The sequence below is a fragment of the Pleurodeles waltl genome, chromosome 1_2 (genome assembly GCF_031143425.1).
Source record: "Pleurodeles waltl isolate 20211129_DDA chromosome 1_2, aPleWal1.hap1.20221129, whole genome shotgun sequence".
NCBI classification, from domain to species: domain Eukaryota; kingdom Metazoa; phylum Chordata; class Amphibia; order Caudata; family Salamandridae; genus Pleurodeles; species Pleurodeles waltl.
This window is the reverse complement of record NC_090437.1, coordinates 359486793-359513101: the sequence shown is the minus strand read 5'-3', so window position 1 is coordinate 359513101 and position 26309 is coordinate 359486793. Positions and strand designations below refer to the sequence as shown.

Genomic DNA, 26309 nt, shown 5'->3' with positions numbered 1-26309 from the left:
AGACATGCCAAATTCTGACCGAAGTTCAGAAATGTCAACATCTGATTTAGCTCCAAGGGGCCAAACTGCTAGTGTTGCCATGTCATTTATGACACATTCAATCAGCTGATATTTTAGTCTACAACACTCTTAACTTTGGGATTCATAATTTAATATTTCCCATGGACCTATGTGTGCTTTCGTACAAAGCACATTTGATTAAATCAGAGACCAACTGAAAGTGTCACACAGGACGTTAGGTCACCTGTCAAATATGGACTGCGTGCCACTCACCATTGTGTAGTTTGCTCCTGATTTTGGATCACAGAGGTATCTGTGGACCTGACCCATTTGAAAGCCCAGTGAAGCAATTCGAAGGATTGAAAAAGAGAATATTAGCATAATAAAAAATGTACTGCAATTTTCCATTAAGCCCAGCTTTTGCATTTGAACAGTACGGTGGTGGGTGTTTTATTTAGTACCCTTCAAAAGATAGTTTTAGAGAAGTAAAATATTTAAATATAATAAGAAATCACCCTTAGCTTGCAGAGGATGTGGGGTTAAATCAAAAATGTTTTAAGAGGTGTGCTGAATGGGCACTTGCCCAGGGCCCCCACCTTTAAAGAGTCCCACTGAGAAGTTGGGCCCCTGTCCAACCTCTGTCTATTTTTGTATCTCATTCTCTCCTCGAATCACCATTGTCATTCTGGGTCTTTTTGGGGTCCCAGGCAAGACATAATTGAGCTGTTTTATGTGATCTCACTTTTGGAAGTTTAATGTATACATTAGGAAGTATAGGCATTGTGTGGGATTCAATTAGCACAAAACAGGTAATAAAATTCAACATTGCTCCAAATAGGGAGCTTCAAAATTTGTCGTGCCCGGGTCCCCAAAATTGACACTTGGTTAAATGGCCCTGAGAGTTAACAATAACCTTGCTCACGTAGATCAAAATAAACAAGGTCTGGTAGCATGTGACTTCAAGTCACCAGGGCGTTTTTTTTCGAGGTTTGTATTTTTAATTACTAGCGCATTCTGGGAGTTGTAGTCTTGGTTAATTTCAACTGGACTAGAGTACATGAAAAGATGTATCAAAGGCTTGGACTGGGAAAGTGTTATGATGTGACATGAAGTAATCTGGAAACTGTCGTCCTTGTCCGACCTGATAAGGGGGCATGGCTACTCTACTGCTTTATTCCATAACTACGATAACTTGTGACCACAGACCATTCTGTGGAAACTACATGGTAACAGTAAAAGTTTCAAGACAGAAATGTTTAGCTCCTGTGATGCTTCGGTGGAGAAGGGGGTTTTGCTAAAAAATTATAGATGCCCGGTTTCAATTAAGTTTCAGAAAACAGAGGTAAAAAGAACCTTGTGCACGAATACTCCCACCTTCATATTGGAAAATCGGCTTGTGATTGTTACATTTTTGTGAAAATGATGTAGGTCAATGTACGGCAAAACTGTGTTGCATCTATTGCCTCTCGTTTTGAAAGAAATTTGTGTGTGTGTGTGTGGGTGGCCCACAGGCTCTGCCTTAGACTTTATGGGACCCAGTGGGGCTCCATGTGTGCTGATTATCACAGCACGTCATTTTGGGACTTTAGTGGAGAAGGAAATCGGAATGTGTTTCAGCGCCAAAATGATCACACTTCCTTTGATCGCACAGAGACAGTGGCAGGAGGTGGAGAAGGCCCAGAGGGGCGGGCCTCTTTATCAACAAGTCATGTGATCCTAGGTACGGCGCGACAATGTCCAGATGATAAGGAGCGACGGGTGACTGGTAAGCCTTATAATTGTTATCATCTGCTTCCCCCTCTTCTCGCAAAGAAACACTCCATTCATTTGCAGAAATTGCCTACGGAAATGTTACATAAAAACTAATTACACTGGTTAAAATCAGCTTATGTGCACAGGGAGAGAGAGGGCGTAATAAGCAAGTTGGAGGCTGGAGCGAAGCTGATTCCCCTCACACACTCACGCACGAGATCAATGAGACACAAAAATATGCCACATAAAGATATCTGTACTTTTTAAATCAATCCTGCAGCCCCTTTCATCAATTAATTTAATGTCAACTGTTTTATATTTTATGTTCCCCCCTCTCCCTTTCTCCTTCCCGGGATTGATTTAGCCTCGAGGTGGAGCCATGAGCTATATTGTATCCTGATCCCTGCCTTGAGGGGTTTTGAAGCCCTGGAGCAACTATGCTCCCTGTATTTGGTTCTCTCTACCTTGGCCAAGCAATTGCATTTCTCCCTGGCGTGGAGAGCAGATAAGCGCCTGGCTTCCTCCCGTTTGTTGTTATTTTATATATATATATATATATATATATATATATATATATATATATATATATATATATATATATATTGCTCTGTGATGGTTTACACTGGGGACTTTTTGGGTGCAGCTCGGCTGCTTTTAAGCATTTGCCAGCAGCAGCAGACGCTTAGCAAATCTGTTTCCGTCTCACTGAGCATCACTTCCTTGTGAAAGAAGAAAACAAACACTCTCACGAACACACCGGATGCAGAGACAAGACGAAAAATAACACTATACTAGGGGTTGGGACAGGCCTCCCAGAAAACAGCCTCTAACATTTTACCTCGATCTTTGAAACCACAGCACATGTAACCAGAAAATAAAATAATTTACAACCCTGATTAGAGAAACTGACTATAGCCACTGTAAAAAATCCAGCGCTCTGGTCAAATGGTCTTTGCCTGAGAAAAAAGTAGTCCTAACCAGATGCTACATAGGCACAAGTGGAAGGGTACAAGTACTAGGGCCATGCTCCAGGAGAGTGTGCAACTGAGGAAAAGGTGGGACAAAGAGCAAGGATTAACCATTAGCAAGCTAGGATTTTTTAAGAACACTGAAACAAACCAATGAAAAAGCAGAGAGCCCACAAAGAAGTATATAAGTATATACTAAAGTATATACAAGGGGCCGTACTCTTATGCTTGACCTAAAAAAAGTGTACAGGAGAAGGTACAAAGTTGAAAGAAGCATGACGCAGTGCTGTACTAGTTGTAGTTGACTTAAGTATTTTACAAAAAGACAAAAAGTGCAGTTTCAAAAGGCAGGCAGTGATTATTAGATTGAGTATCTGGAAGCAGCGAAATAAAAGAGAAGAGCAGGAAAAAGCACAAAGTGCAAAAGCAGCATGAGCATTCCACATTTTATTCATTTTAAGGTCCAGGGCAGATGGAACGTGCAAAAGTGCAAAGCAGCAAATGAATTGTCCTCAAATTAATTCAGATGTTAAGGAACAGCTATAAAAGAAGTGAACAAGTTTAAGGATCAAGTTCTGGAACAGGAATTTTGTTAACGGAACACAATTTTGCACCTGCCGCCTGGAAGAACTTCACAGTTTTGACATTGAGCATCATGTTCTCCGTATTCAGGCTGGCAATGCCAGCCTGGCGGCAGGTCCAAACTCCAAGGCGAGTGAAGTCCCTGCACAGTAAGGCTTTCCTTAGCAGTGGCAAGGAAGGGCAGATGCATAGTTTGTGATTGATAGTTTCCTTGCTTAATCATTAGAGACAACACATTTTGCCTTGAGTTGTGGGATTCTGCTCCTGCCAAGCTGGGAGGTGACTGCATGGTTCACTCCCCCAGTCTAAGTGCCACAAACCTGGATTTAGCCACATCAGATAGGTGCAAGAGATGTATTGTAGCTGATTCCAAGACTCATAAGAACTAGTTACTGCCCAGGTGTGTGAGCACTTGCTCAATGCTTCCATACCCTTCAACCTTGACAGCTTTTTTGGAGTGATTTTTGTGAGCTTTTTAAATACCGACTGCAGAAGATTTCTCCCCCATACCTCAGTAAGCAAACATTCATTTAACTTATCCTGAAGATATCGCCTATAGGATGAGCCTGTGCTGTCTAAGCCCTGCCAGTGCAAGCCATTCATAGTATCTTAAACAAAGAGTCAGCCTGTGGCATAAATTAGGATTGAATATGTGGGGGCTTTGACCCATGATTAACCACATCCGGATATCCTTTTGCCTTGACTCCTTTGAGGGGGTTCCCCAACCCTCTATTAGTGCAGATTTTGCTAAGACAGCTTCCACCAATGAGTAAGAGGCGAAGGTGACCAAAGCGTTCCGATTCTTGTTCCCTCCATGGTTTTAAAAACTCAATTGTCAAAATGTCAGTGGATTTGGTGTGTCTCAGGTAAGGGATTGATTGAAATACCAGAACGATGTTTCTACTGTTTAAAACGTCATGAGGCCCCCTTGTTAGATATTCTGGCATCAGGATCAAATTGTTGTGCTCTGGAGATTGAAACGGGCAAATTTCAGTGCCACAGGTGTTCCAGTTTGCAGGGGGTGAATGGTGATGCAAATAAGATTTAGGCCAGTTTAAGGCCCGAGGACCTCTTGCAGGTGACTTAATTAATGCTCCTTAAACAATGTCAAATTTGGTAAAATTATTATTTTTGACTGGTTCTCTGTTGGCTTTAATGTGGATTGTACACTTGAGTTCAAGGGGCCCTATTGGCGTCAGTGAAACCCTGTGTCTGCCTTCATGGGAAAGAGTGATGCCTCAAGCTTGCCCCTCTGCAATAACAGGCTCTGGAACAGTAACAGATGGTGGATCGCACATAGCTGCCTCTGGGGATCCTGAATGATAGGTTGATGCGGCGTATCGACCTCTGAGACTGAAACATTTAGAGCCATTGCTTCATTTGCGGATGGTAATTAAAGAACAGGTATAATTTTTTCTTGTTGACGTTTGATAAACTTTGGATATACCACACACTGGGCAGTTAACATTAGGACCAGGTTTCCTTAGGAAGTGATTTTTTTAGGTTTGGTAATAGACCGCGGCGCAATGCTGCATTGGTTAACATTGGACCCTATGGGTCCCAGGAGCCAATGAACAGGTGCGCCGGCGGTGATGATGCGCACCGCCGTGGACGTCACCGCCGCGGACGTCACTGCCATTTTCTATCTGTTCAATCACTAGATACCTGACCTTCGACAGGAGAGGACCTACACTGCTAGTGCTGCTGTGACCTCGGCCTGGAAGCGACGATGGCTGCTGTGTCTGGGGAAAGGGCCCCTGCCTTCACTGCACAGGAGTTGGAGAAACTTGTGGATGGGGTCCTCCCCCAGTACACGCTACTCTACGGTCCTCCAGACCAACAGGTTAGTACACAGGGAGCACGTTGTATGGGCTAGGCCTGGGTGGAGAGGGCTGGGTGGAAGAGGGAAGGTGGCAGAGTTCATAGAACATTAATGCATGGGAATGAATGGGCCACATGGCCAGAGTAGGGAGGGGGCCACTCACATTGACGGTGCAGTTGGTAATGACTGTTCCTCTTCCCTTGTGCATGTCATGTAGGTCAGCGCCCACCAGAAGAGGGACATCTGGCGTGCCATCGGCAAGGAGGTCCGGACCCTGGGGGCCCACCAGAGACGGGGCACCCACTGCCGGAAGAGATGGGAGGACATTCGCCGCTACAGCAAGAAGACGGCGGAGGCTGCAGGAGCACGACGTAATGCAGGGGGCTGCTGCATCTGTCTTGTCCGCCAATGGTAGCGGAATGCCATGCACTAAAACTCTCTTTCTTCTGTCTCCTCCCCCCTTTTCCTGCTCTCCCTGTCCTTTTGTACATCAGCATCAACAGGCGGAGGTACAGTGGCACCGGAGCACGAGGGAGCTGCATCCCACATGGCCATGGAGGGCCACACCACGGACTCTGAATGCACCAGTGGGACGGAGGGCGAGGGGAGCTTCACGTCGGCCACCGGATCACCAACCAGCGACACGTACTCGTCTGCCGATGGGAGCTCCCCGGTGGTGGCGGCACCATCTGTGCCCACCACTTCAACAGGTACAGCCGCCACCTCCCCTACTAGCACCGCCCTCCCAGCAGCCCCTCAGCGTTCGCCCCGTGCCCGCTCACCCAGGAGGGTGGGCATCACCTTCGCCCCAGGCACCTCAGGCCCTGCCCCAGTCACCCCTGCTGCCCTCAGTGAGGAGGCCATTGACCTCCTCAGGTCACTCACTGTTGGGCAGTCTACCATTGTGAATGCCATCCAGGGTGTAGAACGAGAGTTGCAACACGGTAATGCATTCCTGGAGGGCATTCATTCTGGTCAGGCTGTCCTTCAGCGAACCCTGCAATCTCTGGCCTCAGCACTGATGGCAGCCATTGTCCCTGTGTCTAGCCTCCCCCCTCCAACTTCCTCCACCCAGACCCAATCCCCTGTACCCCAGCCCATCCCAAGCACACCTACAGACCAGCATGCACACAAGTCAACACACAAAAGTAGCTCAAGCAAACATAGGCACCACACATCCCACAGGCACTCACACAAGCATCACACCCATACAGACACAGCAACATCCACTGTCTCCACTGTGTCCCCCTCCTCCTCTTTTCCCTCCTCCCTCCCAGTCTCGTCTACACACACACCTGCATGCACCACATCTACAGGCACCATGAATCGCACCAGGACACCCAGCACCACAAGCCGCTCACCTGCACTCACCACCTCCACTGCCATTTACACGTCCCCTGTGTCCTCTCCCAGTGTGTCTGTGACGCCCCCTCCCAAAGTACACAAACGCCGGCAATCACTCACCTAACATCCATCCACCTCACGACAGCCTTCAGTACCTGCACCTGCACCCAAAACAGCTAAAGTGACACCTCCGACAACCACCTCCTCTTCCTCCACTCCCAGACCCCCTCCAGCTACCCATCCCAGTGTTCGTCAGAAACTGTCCCTGTGTAAATTTGACCTTTTTGCCCCCCCCTCCAATTCATCAGTCCCGTCGTAGCGCCTCAGCCAAAAAGCCTCCAATACCATTGGTGCGTGTTCAAGGCTTGTGGAGTGCACCGGCCACTAGGGCAGGCAGTAGGACCCGGAGCCAAGGCACTGGCAGCCCACCCCCTGTAAAGGCTCTAAAATTGGAGAGTGGACGACGGGACCGTTTTAAGACTCCTGGTGGGAAAACAACTGACATGGGTTCGAAGGGGATTGGTGAGTCAGCTGTGACACCACCAAAGGTGGGGAAGGTCCAGAGGAAGTCTGCCCAGCCTGTTGTGAGTGTCGCAGCGGAGAAGTGCGCCATCATTTCCGGCGGTCCAGACACAACCGCCAGCACCGTCGTCACTGGTCCAGAGACCACCGCCAGAGTCACAGCCCAGGAGGGTACAAGTGTCGTCACTGGTCCGGAGACCACCGCCGGAGTCACAGCCCAGGAGGGCCCAAGTATCGTCACTGGTCCGGAGACCACCGCCGGAGTCACAGCCCAGGAGGGCCCAAGTATCGTCACTGGTCCGGAGACCACCGCCGGAGTCACAGGCCAGGAGGGCCCAAGTATCGTCACTGGTCCGGAGACCACCGCCGGAGTCACAGCCCAGGAGGGCCCAAGTATCGTCACTGGTCCGGAGACCACCCCCGGAGTCACAGCCCAGGAGGGCCCAAGTATCGTCACTGGTCCAGAGACCACCGCCGGAGTCACAGCCCAGGAGGGCCCAAGTATCGTCACTGGTCCAGAGACCACCGCCGGAGTCACAGCCCAGGAGGGCCCAAGTATCGTCACTGGTCCAGAGACCACCGCCGGAGTCACAGCCCAGGAGGGCACAAGTATCGTCACTGGTCCAGAGACCACCGCCGGAGTCACAGCCCAGGAGGGCCCCGGCTGCCACAGCCCCGCTGGGCAATGATGGAACGTCATGCCACACACCAATGCCCAGTGTGAAGAACGTCATGCCACACACCAATGCCCAGTGTCGAGAACGTCATGCCACACACCAATGCCCAGTGTCGAGAACATCATGCCACACACCAATGCCCAGTGTGAAGAACGTCATGCCACACACCAATGTAGGTATCAGAACCGCCATGTCAAAGCACCGCTGAACAGTCCAGAACCGCCATGTCAAAGCACCGCTGAAAAAGGCAAAGACCGCCATGGCAAAGCACCACTGAACAGGGCAAAGACCGCCATGGCAAAGCACCGCTGAACAGTCCAGAACCGCCATGTCAAAGCACCGCTGAACAGTCCTGAACCGGCATGGTGAAGACCGCTGAACAGTCCAGAACCGCCATGTCAAAGCACCGCTGAACAGGGCAAAGACCGCCATGGCAAAGCACCGCTGAACAGGGCAAAGACCGCCATGGGAAAGCACAGCTGAACAGGGCAAAGACCGCCATGGCAAAGCACTGCTGAACAGTCCAGAACTGCCATGTCAAAGCACCGCTGAACAGTCCAGAACCGGCATGGTGAAGACCGCTGAACAGTCCAGGACCGCCATGTCAAAGCACCGCTGAACAGGGCAAAGACCGCCATGGCAAAACACCGCTGAACAGTCCAGAACCGCAATGTCAAAGCACCGCTGAACAGGGCAAAGACCGCCATGGCAAAGCACCGCTGAACAGGGCAAAGACCACCATGTCAAAGCACCGCTGAACAGGGCAAAGACCGCCATGGCAAAGCACCGCTGAACAGGGCAAGCACTGTGTAGGAATGAATAGCCCGTCACATCAGGCATCCTTATCCCATGTGCAGCTGGGACAGTGACAGGACAAGAACATTCACGGGGAGACTCAACCAGTCTGGGCAACAGTCCCACCCAATACCAGTAGAGAACTGCATCTACTTGAGAGACTGTGGCTTTGCACTCCCCAGGATGGCACAGTGGGCAAACCAGCCACTGTAGAGACTTGTGAGACTGTGGCTTTGCACTCCCCAGGATGGCACAGTGGGCAACCCACCCACTGTAGAGACTTGAGAGACTGTGGCTTTGCTCTCCCCAGGATGGCACAGTGGGCAAACCACCTACTGTAGAGACTTGTGGGACTGTGGCTTTGCACTCCCCAGGATGGCACAGTGGGCAACCCACCCACTGTAGAGACTTGAGAGACTGTGGCTTTGCACTCCCCAGGATGGATCAGTGGGCAACCCACCCACTGTAGAGACTTGAGAGACTGTGGCTTTGCACTCCCCAGGATGGCACAGTGGGCAAACCACCCACTGTAGAGACTTGTGAGACTGTGGCTTTCCACTCCCCAGGATGGCACAGTGGGCAACCCACCCACTGTAGAGACTTGAGAGACTGTGGCTTTGCACTCCCCAGGATGGCACAGTGGGCAAACCACCCACTGTAGAGACTTGTGAGACTGTGGCTTCGCACTCCCCAGGATGGCACAGTGGGCAACCCACCCACTGTAGTGACTTGAGAGACTGTGGCTTTGCACTCCCCAGGATGGCACAGTGGGCATACCACCCACTGTAGAGACTTGTGAGACTGTGGCTTTGCACTTCCCAGGATACATCAATGGGCATGGAGCCCCGTCGTGGATCTGGCTTTGCATTCATCCGGCTGAGGTGCCCCCTCCTTCCCTTCCCCCTGACGTGCCTGTAGTATTTCTATCTGATGCCCCGGCAGTTTTCTCTCCGATAGTGGTCAGGTATCGTTTGTGGGCCTCGCCCATGCATTTTTGGACTGTTGGCGCACAAACATTGTTGTGTACATATCTGCACTACTTCTCGTATTGTATATATAATTATGACTGATTTTCAAATATATATCTGTATATTTTTGTATGACATGTATATTGGCACATTATAATGTTTGACCGAATTTCGCATTGTCTTTTCATTCTTTCGGGGGGATTGTGGGTTGTTCTTGTGATTTTTGTGAATGCATTGGTGTGTATGTTGTAATATGCGAGGGTGGGGGTGTTTGGTGGGTGTCCCCCTAACTTTTGCCTCCCCCTCCCCGTGTCGTAGGTGCAGTACTCACCGGTGTCTTCTGCGCCTACATAGCTGTTGGTCGTAGAGGAGCAGAAAGACAAGGGCAGGGAGTATTTGTAATTCCGGCTCCATGGTGGCCTCCAGGTGAGTGTTTTCCCATTGCAAAAGCTGTTTCCGCCATGTTTTTATCCACGGTGAATCCGCCCCGGAAAAGGTGGCGGATTGGCGGGTTGTAATACTGTGGGCGGTACATTGTCTTCCACCTGTCTGTTGGCGGTAACCGCCGCGCTGCTTGTCTGTACAGCCGTGGCGGGCAGTGTGTTAAAGTGGCTGTCTATGTTGGCGGTTTCCGCCAGGGTCATAATTCCCTTTTTTTGTCCGCTGGCCTGTTTGCGGTATTTCCGCAGCTTTAACACCGTCCGCCAGGGTTGTAATGACCACCTATGTCTTTTACTTCAATACAAGGTTTGCAATGGGAAATGCATATCAAATAGACCCAGAGTCTTCATGTTTGGTAGAGGGGGTTGACAGTCATATTGGCTATACCATTTTGGATATTGAGCTCTGGCATACAGTGTTGATTTTTGAAATACTAACCAGGTCTGATAGTGATTGTAATGCCCTAAAACTGGAAGGCAATATTTTTGCTAATACCATTAATGTATGCTAATGGTCTGAGATAACTTTGTTACTAGGGAAAAATAGGAAACTGTGAAATGGTTGAAACTAATCACTAAACCTGATTTACTACCGCAAATGTATAATGAATTTAATAAAGTTTTGGGCCATTCGAGAATTGTCCACTCAATTCAATCCTTATGTTAGATCTACATATTGTTCTGTTTATAAACAAATAGTGGCATCTTCCAAACAGGGTTGGATTGATTCCAATTGGTACGCTCTTGTTGAGGCTTCTAGATAGAACGATACCATAGCCTTTTGGCACATTCTAGCACATGGTAGTCAAAGTCATGCTAGCTCTTGGAGCTCTCTGTATTGCTACAACAGTGGGTGGATCATTTCACATAAGTGTACACCTTGAAAAGTTTAGAAGTAGGTGCACCTTCAGTAGATGAGACAGACACTAGAAAATCAGAAAGCATTTCAAACCCGAATGATGCTCAGTGAACAATGATCCCTTTTTATTCACTCTGGAGGACACATAAAGGGCTATTCAATCCTTGCAACCAGAGAAATCTCCCTGTCCAGATAAGATCCTAGGCAATTTATTTCACTCTGAGCCCACTCTGTAGAGTCCCTATAACAACGCACTATCAAACAGGATCATGGCGGGGGAAAGAATCTCTGATTCAAGGCGTGGTGCTGAGATCATACTGTTATTTTAAAAAAGGGATAGGAATATTCCTGGCAATTATTTTCCCATTAGTCTAATTAATAATTTACACAAAGTGCTTGTTGCCCAGCATTAGACAAATTGCTTGACTGGATAGTAGAATCTCAGATTCTTTCCCCCTTGCAGGCAGGATTCAGCACCAAGGTGAGCCCGATTGATCAGATCCTTTGCCTCAAGCTCTTATTGGGAAATACTTGAGGCTTTCCAAATAACATTTATATGTAGAATTTGTGGAATTAAGTGTACCATTTGATCTAGTCCCCTAACAATGTCTATAGCTCACTCTTTTGTCAATGGGAATTAATCCTGCTTTGCTAGACATTTTGATGAGACTTCATGAGAACATTTTTGCCCTAGTGAGATCGAGGGGAGGGGTCCAGTACACAGATCACATACCTGTTGAGCGTGGGGTGTATCAAGGCTGCGTGCTGGCCCATATCCTGTTTTCTCTTTACATAAACAATATTATAAAACATCTTAGTAATGGTACTCATGATTCTCCTAAATTGGATGGTACTCCCTTACCTGCTTAGCTATTTGTCAATAATACTCTTTTGTTTTCCCATACTCCGATAGGATTGCAGACCTTGCTCAATAATTTTGTTAACTTCTGGTTTTGGTAGTCTTCGAGGTCTGGAAGTAAACAGATTAAAAACCAAGGCCATGGTGTTTTATCTTTACATAAAATTTAGAGGAAGGCTTTTTGTGAAGGGGCTGACTCTGCAATTAACAAATAAAGTGGAATATCTGGGCATCAGAATAGATAAATCTCATACTTGGAGATCACATATACAGAAAAGCAAAAAGCTCCATAAAGCTTCTGCAATTACTAAGAGATATATTGCCACTCCCCGAAATCTGTCTCCCAGTTACTGAGATTTAACGTGCAAAGTTACAAACTGCAATTCTATATGGATAAAAAATTTGGGGAATAAGGAACATCACTGGGTTGATCTCCAAGGAAAACTTTTTTGTCAGATCTCTATTTAGCTTGTCTCAAAGCACTCCTATGGTTCCACTATACTATTATTTGACACAGGTTTGAAAAGGGTCAGTGATCTAGCCATTTTGAAGTCCCTTCTTTTCTTGGTTAGATGGTGGACCATGATTGAGTTATCACATTACAGGGATGCTTTAGTTGAAATCATGAATTTGGGGAAAGAGCACTGAATTCCTTGGCTCTAACATTTTAAATTGCACTTAAGCGACATAGGCCTGGGAAAGTGTTGGAGCAACCTCACATCAATTAATAAAAGTACCAAGGCTATTGTAAAAGAAGCCTTTTGGAACTCTGAGAACAATTCCTATATAATAGTTCTAAAATAGGCTGACTCACAAATGTGTTATTGTCCAACTAATAAAATTCCTTCGAACCTTATATGGATGCAGTTGTATCCTGCCAATCTCAAACACTGCATATTAAATTTAGCCTGGGCATGCTATTGGTCAACCGGTTTACTAGCAACTGGAAGTCTAACCAGTCGTGGCTTGCACTGCATTGAAGGGGAGCATGGGAGGAGGGGTGGGAGGGGCACAGGTAAAAATTAAATAAAAGCAATAATTAAAAAACACTTACCTTGCTCCGGTCTCCCTCGTCGATCCAGGCAGACACAGGCTCCCAGCCTTCCCTACGCCATTCCTGATGCTGCTAGGATCAGCTTCAGGATTGGCTGGGAGTGCCCTAGCTGGTCGCTCCCAGACAGACTGGGAGCTTGTGCAGGCTCTCTCCAGCCCAGCAACACAGTTGCTGGGCTGGAGAGAGCACTGTGCGCATGTGTGTTTGGCCGGTCCGAGATGGCCGGCCAAACACACATGCACTCTGAGGGGGAGTGCAAAGGACTCCCCCTCACTGCACATCACCCCGTGGCCCCATCACGTTCAAAGAAAAGGATAATAAACATAGTTTATTATCCTTTTCTCTGAAAGTTTTTGCAGCTGCCGCTGCTGGCGGAGAGGGCAAAGCTCCTCCGCCCAAATGGAGGAGCCGCCCCTGAGTCTAAACCATTGATACTCATAGTACGGCCCGCGGGCCTCATGCAGCCCCTATGACCTTTACATGCGGCCCTTCGAGCAACAGGAGCACTGGGTAGCTGTTTGCTCGACTCTGCACTAACAATACAAATATGAAATACACGCACAATCATTTATTTCAAGCTCAATTGGTCTTAAAGAAAGGAAGTAGGGACTCCTGCACCTAACTTTAGAAACGCCTTCATTTTTAAAGACATCTTGCAACACAAATGTAAAACTAAGACAGCCTCTTCAAAATTAAAAAAGTGCATTTAGTTAACATGCAGAACCTTTTCGCCATAGTACAATTTATTTTATCAGTGCATTGAGATGTATCCATTTAAAAGTGATAGTTTTCAAACATAAATTTGGAAACAATAATTATTTCCCTAGCCCTGAGAACATCACCAATAGTAAATTAAAGAGGCAAGTCACTTGGTATGTGCACTTTATGGGTGCCCTTGGTTCCTATCACACATGAAAAACATTACACTTTAATAAATCAACCATAGAAGCAGGTTTTGTGCAGCACACCATGAATCATGTATTTCGAGGCCATATTAAATGTGATAATACAGAAAAAGGCGGGAAAGTGAGACTAAACAATTGTCTAGTATCAAAAAAGTGGGTAAGCCGGGATTAGTTCCAGGTTTTCTGGTTTCCCATTGTTTATTTCAGCCACTAGATGTATATAATTTGCTTCTCCTACACCTACCTTGCCACCAATCCCCCCAGCCACCCCACCCGACCGCCACTGCCCTGTCATCAATGCGGCCCCCAGGCACATCACAGACCAAACATTTTGGCCCCTGGGAAAATGTTTGCGAGTACCCATGGTCTAAACGAACTAAATCTCCATACAAAATAATTTGCAGCAACATGATTGAGGATATTAAACATATGTGATTTTTTTACCTAGTGCTTACCAGGCCAAGAAAGGCATGGATCAAGAGCTTTGCATAGCCTTAGGTGTGAGATGATATAAAGTTGCCCTCCAAATTCTTTTAACAGACAGCAGCACTTTCATATTTTTGCACTCAGTTGGTATTTATACTGGAGATGGGCAAAATTCTCAGAGTTTGACTAAGAAGAATGCCGTGTAGTCTCACAAAAATTCCTTGAGATTGCATGGAGGTCTGTCTTGGGGTGGAGGCAGTTGCAAGCGTGTCCTATGCCAAGAGGTTGGCAGAGGAAATGCAGACGATGAATTAAAGTTATGGCATATTATGTGAGTTTGTTTTAAACTAAAATACGAGCATTTAACTTTTAGAATGTTATCATTCAAGTAATGCGATCGAAGAAGTATCCATACTGGAGTAGCTACTCACACCTGGTGCAAAGAGTTTGAGAAACCTCTCGGCAATGCACCACTGCAAGTTCTCAAGTCTGGGATACTAGGTGCTCTCATTAGGTGCCACCAAGCACTACTGGGCACAATTAAGTGCTAGAAACTAGTTACATACATGCACCTGTGACCTGACCCGCACAGAACATACATTACCTGGCTCCACCACGCACCTCACTGAGGAGCCCGCTAACGATTAGGAGAAAGTCCTGGCATCCCATTCCTGCACTACGAAGTCCAGGCTGGCACACCACCTCCATTCCACAGTTGGCAGCAGCAGCAGCAACTCGGTGTACATTGTCAAGTCAGACTGTGTTTAGCAGTGTTAATAATATCAATAAAGATATGCTCCATGTTGTATGATGCATACAAATGCAAGCAAACCAGAAATTAGGGAAATCTATGTAAAACTTTAGAAGTTATTATTTCTAAAAGTGTGAGGCAATCATCCAGTTGTCTGGAATAAACGGCACATACCAGGTGTGTTAAAAATACTTGACTGCCACCACCTTCCCAATGCAAATCAGCAGAACAAATGGGTCATGCATGGCTTCCCTGTTCATTTTACAATGGCAGTGGAGATAAAAAAAAACTAGAACCACAGGCAGGTGTCAGGCAGTAGCATATGGCAGGTGGGAGGGTGCTCCCTCACACAGGCCTCAATTCCTCATGACAGGTTTCCCAGCTCGTTACAGAGGGTGAAAATTCCTAGCATCTTAACGGAAATGAATTAGCAGAGCACACAATGCTAATGAGAAACAAAACTGCTCTAAAACAATCCAGAATCACGTGTTGCCAGAAATAAATCTCAATATGTAAAAACAATATTCCAAAACAAGGACAACACACACACGGACAGAGTTGGGTAACCCAAGGTGATGTTCAAACCAATTTATTTCAATAAAGTAATACTAGTTCCTAGTACGCGCCAATCAGAACTCCACCAGTGGAGCAGAGTTTACAGTCCACCCTTAATTTTTATACAATTTGGCTTTTTAGGTAGAGGTTGGGTTTATTGGTATGATCACAGAATCAATTGTTTCTTTACAGTTTAAACTGATTTTAACATATCTGGAGTAATTACTGATTATTGTAGTATTAGTGTGATACCACAGTCGTTTTTTATTTAAAATATACACTTTATTGTATTAACTCTTCGAGAAACTACTTATTTTTTAAATAATTTTTTGGTCCCTTGGATGGAATCTCTGATCTTTGTTGCATGTTTACATGGAACTCTACACCAAAATTTCAGTTAAAGCACTATGAGTGTAATACTATAGATAATGCTTAGCAAAATGATGCATTCTATTGGCTTTTTTTTTTACTGTTGTTATTTTACATGTGTATATTAACTTTGATTGTAATGCTAGTTTTATGATGTTATTAAGAGGCTAGGACCCCGAGATACATTTATTTTAAACATTACTCTTGTGATGCAAAAGTATGTAATTTGGCCTGCTTGAACATTTAAGAGTAATTTGGGTCAAGAATACTACTAAAGGAGCACAGGGACAACGAACTACGAGAAAGCATGTGACTGCTTGCAACTGCTGTTTGTGTTCTGTTGCATTTAGTGCTATTTTCGTAGCACAAAATGCATCTGCTGGCCCATTGTGGGTGTGAGTGTGCATTTTACACTAAGAAAATAATGCTAAATGTTTGATTACACTTCTCACACAATTATGCATGATTAGAAGTAATTTTGTGTAATTACTAGTAATTGTCATTGAGAGTATTATGCCAGTTACACCTACCCCCACAAATTTGGCAGAATAGTAGATCTTTACTCAGAAAGCTGGCTTTTTGTGATCTGGGCTAAATCTATTTAATAGTTTTTGAGAAATGAAGGTTCAAAATGTATAGCTATAGAGGTGTGGCCAAGTAATTTGATTGACAGGCATCAAGTTGTTTTCATATAACTTTGGTGCCGTTTGACAGATCTTCACAAAACTTTCACAGAAAAAAAGTTGACTCACCTCAGCTCCTTCCTGGAAAGAGTTGGGGTGATCTGTCACACAGGGGCCAAGAAAAAGGGTTTGGAGTCCTAAAATGCAATTTCCTTATGCAGTTTCTGTAGGGAATATTAGAAAGCTAGATCTTTACACAGAAAGAAGTGCTCTTGTGATTTGGCGTAAATCCATTCAGTCGTTTTTGAGAAATTAAGGATAAACAAACTTAAAAAATTGAATGGTTGGGTAAGAGACAGTCTTGTGAGATTCCTATGCACTTGCAACTTCAAATAATGAAGCAATATGGTTGGCCATGAGGACCTTTTTCCCATCAGCACAAGTCCTGTGAGAACTCTCTCTGATTGGCTGCCCACAACACAAACTAAATGTTGCAGTCGCCATTACCAGATCCAGGGGCTCAGGCCCCATTTCCTGAAAATTTAAAATAATTAAGGTATAAGGGGGCAGAATACATATAGATTTATTGTTTGATTGATTAAAATCAGTTACAATCACTTAGAGCATGAGAATAGTTATAATATCATCATTTAAAAGAACACGAGTTAAAAAGCAATATAATGTGGATATGGACATATATCCAACTTTACTGTAATAAGGTAATAGTTATTTCCAGAGATTCGACCCAGACAGTATTTGTATAATAAAAAATGCAGTGTGCCTATTAGTGAATAAAGAAGCCTTCTGCATGTTTGTCTGCAAATAATCTCAACATTACATAATGACAGACTCATAACCAATAGCATTTCATTTAACTACTTCATCTCACGAGGCCAAAACCATGTGTATATTAGCTTATAGTCAAAGGTTACTTAGCAGTAGGTCATGTGCAAAACATTCACAAAACATAAAAATGAAAAGAGTTTAAAGTCATCATGAGGAGCTAAAAAACGCAAGAAGCTAAAATGCTATATGCTGGCGTATGTTATGGAAACAATGGAAAGCTGAAAATACTTTTCGCCATTGGTTGTCCAAAGCAAAGGCTAACAAAAGATAAAGGGGGTCATCATAACCCCGACGGGCGGTGTTATACTGGGGGTAGTACCGCCAACAGGCTGGTGGTACATACCGCCATATTATGACATTGACGGTTTGGCAAAAGCCAAACCGCCAATGTAACACACCCACTGCCACAGCGGTAACGACAGCCGGGCTGGAGACTACAGTCTCCAGCCCGGCAGCCGTCACTAGGCTGCCCATGATAATATGACCCTGCCCACCGCCATGGTTTCTGTGGCTTTTTTACTGCTTTTTATCCCTTCTGACCTCCCCAAGACATAAACACACCTACACGCACAGACATACACATGCATACACACAGGCAGACCTATATTCACCCACGCATGCACACATCCATGCACACACACATCCACACACACTGATATACATACATGCACACACATTCACACATCACAACATACACACGCACTCACATCCATTCATGCACACACGCATTCCAAATGCACCACACTCGCATGCACGCACCACAGAAACACACACACACACACAACACTCCCCCCACCCGTCCCATCGGAGCAGCTGACTTACCTGATGTCAGGGGGTCCTCCGGCAGGAGACAGGATGTGGCGCTGCTGCCAGCAGCTGCATCAGTCAGCAGAACACCGCCAGGCAGTATCATGGATCATGATACAGTCGGCGGCAGTCTACTGGCAATGCACTGGTAGCAGTGCCACCTTACTGCTGTCCGCCGCCCTGACTGTAGCTTGAATTCCGCCATCCTTATGGCGGAATTCTGGCTAACGGTCATAATATGGCAGATGGTAGGTAGCCATGGCAACGGTCTTGTGGTGGCCCTCGCCTTGGCGATGGGCAGCATTTACTGCCTATGTCATAATGAGGGCCAAAGTACCATGCTTCTGTTCATGGTGCTGTGAAACAGAAGGGTGTACGCCACCTCACCAATGCAAAACCTAGCACAGTGTGTTCTGAAATCCTCCCTGCAGTGTAGCAAAAATACTAAAGTGCATATTGTTCATTCCTTGCACAGTAAGGGCCATATTTATACTTTTTGACGCACAACTGCGCCAACGCAGTTGTGCGCCAAAAATTTTAACGCCGGCTAACGCCATTCCAAAGCGCCATGCGGGCGCCTTATTTATTGAATGACGTTAGCCGGCGCAGCTGACTGGTGTGCGTAAAAAAAAATGACCCACACCAGGCAGCGCCGGCGTAGGGGAAAATGGAGCTTGGGCGTCAAAAAATGGGGCAAGTCAGGTCTGAGGCAAAATATTGGCCTCAACCCGATTTGCGCCATTTTATTTTACTCCCAACCCCCATTGAAATGACTCCTGTCTTAGCACAGACAGGAGTCATGCCCCCTTGCCCAATGGCCATGCCCAGGGGACTTATGTCCCCTGGGCATGGTCATTGGGCATAGTGGCATGTAGGGGGGCACAAATCAGGCCCCCCTATGCCACAAAAAAAAAAAATATAATTACTTACCTAAACTTACCTTAAGTTCCCTGGGATGGGTCCCTGCATCCTTGGGCGTCCTCCTGGGGTGGGCAAGGGTGGCAGGGGGTGTCCCTGGGGGCATGGGAGGGCACCTCTGGGCTCCTTCCGAGCCCACAGGTCCCTTAACGCCTGCCCTGACCAGGCGTTAAAAAATGACGCAAAAACAGCTGGACGTCATTTTTTCAGGCCCGCCCACTCCCGTGCGTCATTTTTGCACGGGAGTTTAAATAAGGCGAACATGCCTTAGAGTCATTTTTTAGAAGGGAACGCCTACCTTGCATATCATTAACGCAAGGTAGGTGTCCACGCTAAAAAATGACGCAAACTCCAAGATCTTTGGCGCTAGACGGGTCTAACGCCAAAGTATAAATATGGAGTTAGCTTTGCGTCGGATTTGCATAAAAAAAAACGACGCAAATCCGGCGCAAACAGAGTACTAATATGCCCCTAAGTTGCTAAGATGCAGTACGTCTGGCATTTAACACAGGTTTGCTTACATAACTGATAGAGGCAGGTTATGTAGCTTATGTGCGGAGTCCATTGTGTTTTCTGAAGATTTAATTGTGGACTGTTTAATGAGTGACTCAGCATTTAAATGAAAGTTTTTGCCAAATACGCCATGGTTTGCTTTGTCAGACCTTCCATGCAGATCAATATTGCTTGACAACAGGATCTCATTCCATTTATATTAAAGATGATTCTAAGTTCAATTTTACACCAAGGCAATACAATTGTGCAGATGCATAGTATATGCAGAAAGTGTTCCTTGAGGATATTGGCACAGCCTGCACTCTTTGTTCTTCATTGGCTAATGCCATTCTGGGAGCTTGTAGTGATGGTAGAGGCCCGAATCTGACTTGAGCACTTTTAGTTTCATATACTTTCATGTTGTGATGATGGTCATCCACGCATGACTGCACAACCTGAATTCTCACCAGGAGTGCTGCTTTATTTGTTTGCAAGATACCGTGTCCAACTATCCCTTGTAAAGGAGGTCCATGAGGGACACCCTGGGTCAGATTTGAAAAGGATGTCCTCTTTAGAATTCCATGTATTCTTAGGAGGGTTTTATGAGCCAGAATGGCCCTTTGTGCTGCTGAGAGAGTCTTGTGGCAGCACAGGTGAATGCATTGGCTCCTGAGAGACTCTCGTAAGAGTTCTGCAAGATCAAAAAATTGATTTTAAAAAAAGACGACTGTGCGCTGCGGGATATGACCACCAGTGGGAGGTGGGAGAAGGGCCTGTCCACGTGCCAGACCCAGTGACCAACCCCACGCCTTGCACGGTCAAAAGATATCTTAATTTATTTTAAAAATAAAAGAAATTCCCTGTAAAAAACAAAAGGTGAAAGTGACATTATAGTTAGGTATGGTAATACTATCTTATTTTACATTACAGAAAACTTGTAACATTTCAAATTTATAAAACCACTGAAATCCACCCGTTATAGGTAACTGAAGAAACTATAACCCACACCCTCACCACGCACTGCTTATGACCTCACATATGACATAATTCATGAAATGTTCTATTACATCTTTGACAACATCACTGATGGCACCTAAAATGACATCATTGATGACAACATTGTGCGTGGCGGGAGGTTTTACTCTTCAGGGCAGGACATTTTACCTAACTTAAATATACTTACCTTGCATGTTAATGGTAAAAGCATGTGTGGTAAAGGCATTGTCATCGTAAAGGTATGCATGGTTAAGTGTGGTAAACTTATTGTTTTAAATGTTGTTTCCCCTACCTAAAGATTCAATCAAAGATTTTCAGTACAGCAGAGTTTCCTCTTTGTACACATCACTGCTAACAACACTAAATAGCTTTACGTTTCTTTCAGACTAAAGAGCTTACCTGCTTATACTAACTAGCTTATCAAGCATATGTCTTGCTCGTGACAAACCATTGCTGTTCTTACATTTCACTTCCCTCCAAAAAGTAAAAACTTTTGAGCAGAGCATGGCCTGTATATGTTTGAATTCCAGCTCCTCCACTTGTAGCTCTAGCAGAAATTTGGTTTAGCTGTCTTAACTCCTCTTCTGTGTCTAGTATGTCCTACTTAGCATGCTTTTGTTGCACCTAATCAAAATCTGATTAATAACACAACGGTCTTTCACAGTGTCTGAACAGTGATGCAGTGATGATCTGTGATACAAGAATGACAGATGTCGGAATGAATGAAGAGGCTTATATCTTGCAGCATTTCTAATTCAGGGCCCCATAAATAAAAAGAAGATTCACAGTGCGAATGTACACATGCTACAACTACGAAAGCATATAAACTGGGCAATGTATGGGATTCACAAACAATCTGCATGTCAGTTTAGGGGTACAGAAATCTACAAGCTCCACTAAAAAAGTGCCAAGATCGAGCTGATACATTTAGGGTGTATGTGTCTACACAAGAATTTTTGCTCAGGAATTTTCTGATGCATTCCTCATAGATTTTGCTTGGAGAAATCTGTTTGCATATATTTCAGGAAGAATGAATAAATCACAGACAAAGCTACACACATTAAGACATCAAAGATAAAGACAGTTTTTATTTTCTGAAGCTGTACACGTAGACACTAAAGATGCAGGCAGCGGGTAATGGTGGCCTACAGACAATCAGTATAGATTGGATTGCCATCAGCGTACACCTAGATCAAATAAGCCACAACCAGCATTGTCCATTGTAAACATACGACTAAAGAGTATGCTGAGACAAATTCCCCATCATGACTGACTTCAAAGTCATGAAGAGGAAAACGGACCTCAAAGGAGCGGAGGCAGGCATCGTGAATTATTATGTTTTACCTCATGGTGAGTACATGATGTGGTTATTGATTCATACCAAGGGGGAAGTGGCAAAATAGGAAGTATCTGAAGGAGCAGTTTGAAAGAATACAGGTGGCAGCTGTAATGCTTGTTTATGGAACTGGGCAGGTCTTAGACTCACCCTCTTAGAGCAGCAGCTGTTCACCATTAGCCACACCCAAATAATGCAAAGTCGGTCCATTTCCAAGACAACAGTGGTACTGCCGGGGGAGGTGGAGGTACAGTAGCATCGAGCACCCTAATCCTTTCTCTGTTGTTTTTGCAAGTTCTGCCTATCCAGTTCACTGTTCCTCCTACCTCCTCCATTCTTTCTTCCTCTGAATCCCAAATCCTGAAAGCCCTCAATAGCCGCATCACATGCTCCCCAGCACCACGCTTCCTATGTTCTTTTACTCTTCTATGCTTTCTGTATTTAGTGCCCTATGTTCTATTATTCGAGCCTTTCACTGATGTGTACCTGAAAACATTTTTCCACTTGGCTGCCACTAAGGCGGTCATTCCAACCCTGGCGGTCCGAGACCGCCAGGGTTGGGGACCGCGGGAGCACCGCCAACAGGCTGGCGGTGCTCCCATGGGCATTCTGACGCCGTGGTCAGAAACGGAAAACCGGCGGTGTACCGCCGGTTTTCCACTGCCCTGGGGAATCGCTGCACCGCCATGGGGATTCCGACCCCCATACCGCCATCCTGTTCCTGGCGGTTTCGGCCGCCAGGAACAGGATGGCGGTATGGGGTGTCGTGGGGCCCCTGGGGGCCCCTGCAGTGCCCATGCCAATGGCATGGGCACTGCAGGGGCCCTCTAACAGGGCCCCAAAAAGATTTTCAGTGTCTGCCATGCAGACACTGAAAATCGCGACGGGTGCAACTGCACCCGTCGCACCCCTTCCACTTCGCCGGCTCCATTCGGAGCCGGCATCCTTGTGGAAGGGTGTTTCCCGCTGGGCTGGTGGGCGGCCTTCTGGCGGTCACCCGCCAGCCCAGCGGGAAACCCAGAATAACCGCAGCGGTCTTCTGACCGCGCAGCGGTATTCTGGCGGCTCCCGCCGGCCCTGCGGTTACCACGGCCGGCGGGAGTCAGAATGACCCCCTAAGTCCCTTGGCTCTGTCACTTTCTTCCCATTCCACCATCTTTTCCATACGTCATCCACCTGTTCTCAATGTCATCCATGTGTCCCCTACATCCTGTGCCCCTCGATAGCTCTGGTCTTTCTCTCATTCTTAGGTTGTCTGTCTTCTTTTCCACCTTTTCCGCCTTCATTCTCCTGTAACTATTTCCCATGTGCCCCTGTTATACCACCCCTATTCACCTTGTCTAATCTGTGCCATGGTCCCCAGCCATCTCTGTGTGACTTGTTACCTTTTCTCTGTTATCCCTTCTCCTTATCCTATGCCACATGGCATGATAAAACTTCTTTTTACTGTGAGGCTGATGTCCAAAATACTGTTCTCTTTCTCTTTAATTCATGTAATTCTTTGGAGGCAAATCACTGTCCCCATAGTATCATCCTCTAGCGGGTGTTGGATCACGCTGTTGCATGGACAGGCCAATGTGGAAACAACAGTAATATGGTGATGTAGGTTCAGCATCATTGACAATATTGCCTCTCTTGACTCTCCTGTTCCTCACTGTCCCTATACCAGATCTCTTCATGTTAACCCTCTCTGCAGTATTTGAACTCCCTGGCCTCCCATTCACAACATGTCCTGTTTAACCATGTAACAACTATGTTTCTCACATGCCAGGACACTGCAAAAATCACATTTATCAATATTTGATGGTCTAAGTTTACTTCTCCCTTGGCAGGACTTCTGGGATAACAACATGACCTCATGCCCTTTCCACCAATGAGAGCGGAATGACAACCAGTGAGAGGTCTAGTGTCCAGCAAGCCTCTCATATGCCAACAGCAGAGGTCCTACATTTTGCTGACGATGTCTACTTGCCTTAATTCCATATCCAATATTTGGAATGCAGATACATCCTGGACTCGCGTCCTGGCCTAAAACATTTATGATCTCATACCATAAGTATTACAGTGTACATCTCCAGTGCCTTGCAACCCAGGGCTAACCTCATGACTCCCTACTCACTTTCTGGTCAGTGACTACTATTGCGGGTTCTTTCCACTTTATCAGTCTGCCCGCACCTCTGCTAGACCTGGATGCCTGCCTATGTCATGCATGAACCTAGCATAGGAAAGGTAACAACCAGCAACAACAGGGAACAATCTTCCACCTTAGCAGGGAAGTATGATGCAGCAGACTTTCATCCAACTTACCTGGAGTCATTGGATCATGAGGCTGTACCTGACCCTGGCAATGCTAAAGGTGTCTGATGTTGGGGTGTAATACACCATGTCACGTGTTGTGGTTGACATCTACCAAGTCATTGACATGCTTCATTTTAGCTTTTTTGCTCTCCATAGTCATTTGTACAGGTCCATTCATCACTCCTGTATTATCAGAGTGAATGTCAAGAAAATGAGTGAATAGGCCATGGATGGGCATTTACATATCAGACATGACTGACACGTTCTTGGTAAAACATACATTTCTTCAAATTCTCATATATTATTGGTGCATGAACTATATGCTCAGCACAGTGATTGTCATAGGATGAGAAGTAACACTGTAATGCGTACAATTTGTATTCAAGTTTTCATTCAAAAGAGAAGAGGCACCTACTGTGGCATGAATGATGGAATGGTTTGCCTGGATGCATGCAATGTGCCTGAAAAGATGAGCATGTGATCTCAGGAGGTGTAGTTTCCAACACCTCTCCAAAATGGTTTACATTGGGATGAGAATAGTCAATGTAACCCCTTTGGTCTCCAAACCTTTCCTCAAGATGATTTAGATTTGAACGGGAATAGTAAATGTGAACCCTTTAGTATGCAACATCTTTTCACAAGTGGTTTAGATTGGAGTGGATATTGCGTTCCCCAAATACATTATCAATATTTGTAGTTTAAAAACAAATAATAAAGGTACATGCCACAGTTTGCAATTTTTTTTATTTTTTTTTACATTTATTTAATGAATAAGTATATATTTTTAAATACATACATATTTTTAGACATAAGAAAGAATACTTTCATTGTTACATTCGAACAACATTTTTTCCATTTTTACTTTGAGAATATTGTTTTACATTTTTAACTTTTCCTTCATTTTTCAAATGTGGTACATTTATCAATTATTAATATATACATTTGTTCAACATATTTTTTTATAATTTGAAATCAATGTTTAAGTATACTATAAAAATACTATATTGTTTTTATAGCACTATTTATTTCTATACTTTTCATTTTTAATTGAGGTTTTCACTTTTCACTTTTATTGAGGTTTTACTTTTGCAGGTTTTTTAAACATTTTTCAACACTTTCTTTTTAAAACCTCACTGTTTTCAATAGAGATACAGTATATGTCCCAGTTCCATTCAGTGGCCATTTTCTTCTGCTCACTTAGCATTTGTAGTCTATTAATGTCGGGAAGTGTGTTACGGGAAGGTGCTGCTAGTCATCTGAGCTTTTTTATTCTTCTGTGCAGGGTTTTAGGTGTGAGGGGATATATTGAATACTAGCAATGGGTAGTTTTGGTGTTGATTTCTAGTTTCTTGAAATGTTGTTTGTAATCCTAGGTGTAATTTGGGTTACTGAATATTCCATTCTTAGTTGTTAGTAGCTTTGGTGGTTTTGTATGGGTTCTATGAATTTGTAGAGTTACTTTGGGTTCTCCCTAGTGTAGAGTGGAATACATTGTGATATTCTTCTACTGCATTGTTGGCTTCTTGAGCAATGATGCTGTCAGAAACAACCCAATGCAGTATTTGGAATTTGGGTTGGTGTCTGTGTTCAGAGCGGTGTGGTCTGCAAACCCAAGTGCTTTCAAAGTAGTCCATTAGGGGACTCAGTTTGTGCTTGTTTTATTGGTAAAATGGACTTTTTATAAGTTGTTTGTAGTGATTAGCTACCTCTATTACAGGGACATTGGCGAGTGCAATAATTTTTTAATTTCAAAGTCAAATTGGATGTTTGTTGCATATTTTACACTTAGAGCAGACTGTAGGAGGTGTCTCCAAATGCTTTGGTCCTAATGGTAGCAACAGTTTTGTATGTCTGCGCATGGGTATAGTTTAAGAATTGTTTGGATCATGGCATGTAGAAAATTGATTATTGTTTTACATGAGGAATAGTTTTTTGTTTTAATTTTAATTTTGTTTAGTAGTTCATAGTACATGCGTCTTTGTTAATTATATAGAAAGCTATAAACTAATGCTATATTAGTGTTTTGATATTAACTATGAGGGTTCTTCCTTATTTGTGCTGGTAAAGTGTTCAGAATTTAGATATCTTGATATCTTCTAGGAGCAGGAGGAGTATTACTGGTGGCTTTTTTAGTTTGTGCCATTAAGTGTTTCAAGATGAGTATAGTTGGTGGCTGGCCTGTGAATATGTTCAGGCATTTTAGGAAGTGTATCTTTTTGTATTGTAGTTGTGGGCACTAGGAAACCAGTGCTTGCCTCTCCTAAATATTGTAGTACATGCTTCACTTTGATTTTGATGACATCTGGAAGGAGTTGTTGTGTCCCCTTACATTATTAACAGCATCA

At 44.9% G+C, this 26309-nt stretch overlaps 1 protein-coding gene across 1 annotated transcript in view; it reads left to right on the top strand.

The window, feature by feature from the left end:
* Positions 1–1715: 1715 nt before the first annotated feature.
* LOC138295562 (atrial natriuretic peptide receptor 1-like) overlaps positions 1716–26309 on the top strand; it is a 219037-nt gene continuing 194443 nt past the window's right edge. Inside the window, exon 1 of the mRNA XM_069233935.1 lies at positions 1716–1765. The gene's annotated coding sequence lies outside the window, so the exon portion shown is untranslated. The remainder of the gene's footprint in view (positions 1766–26309) is intronic.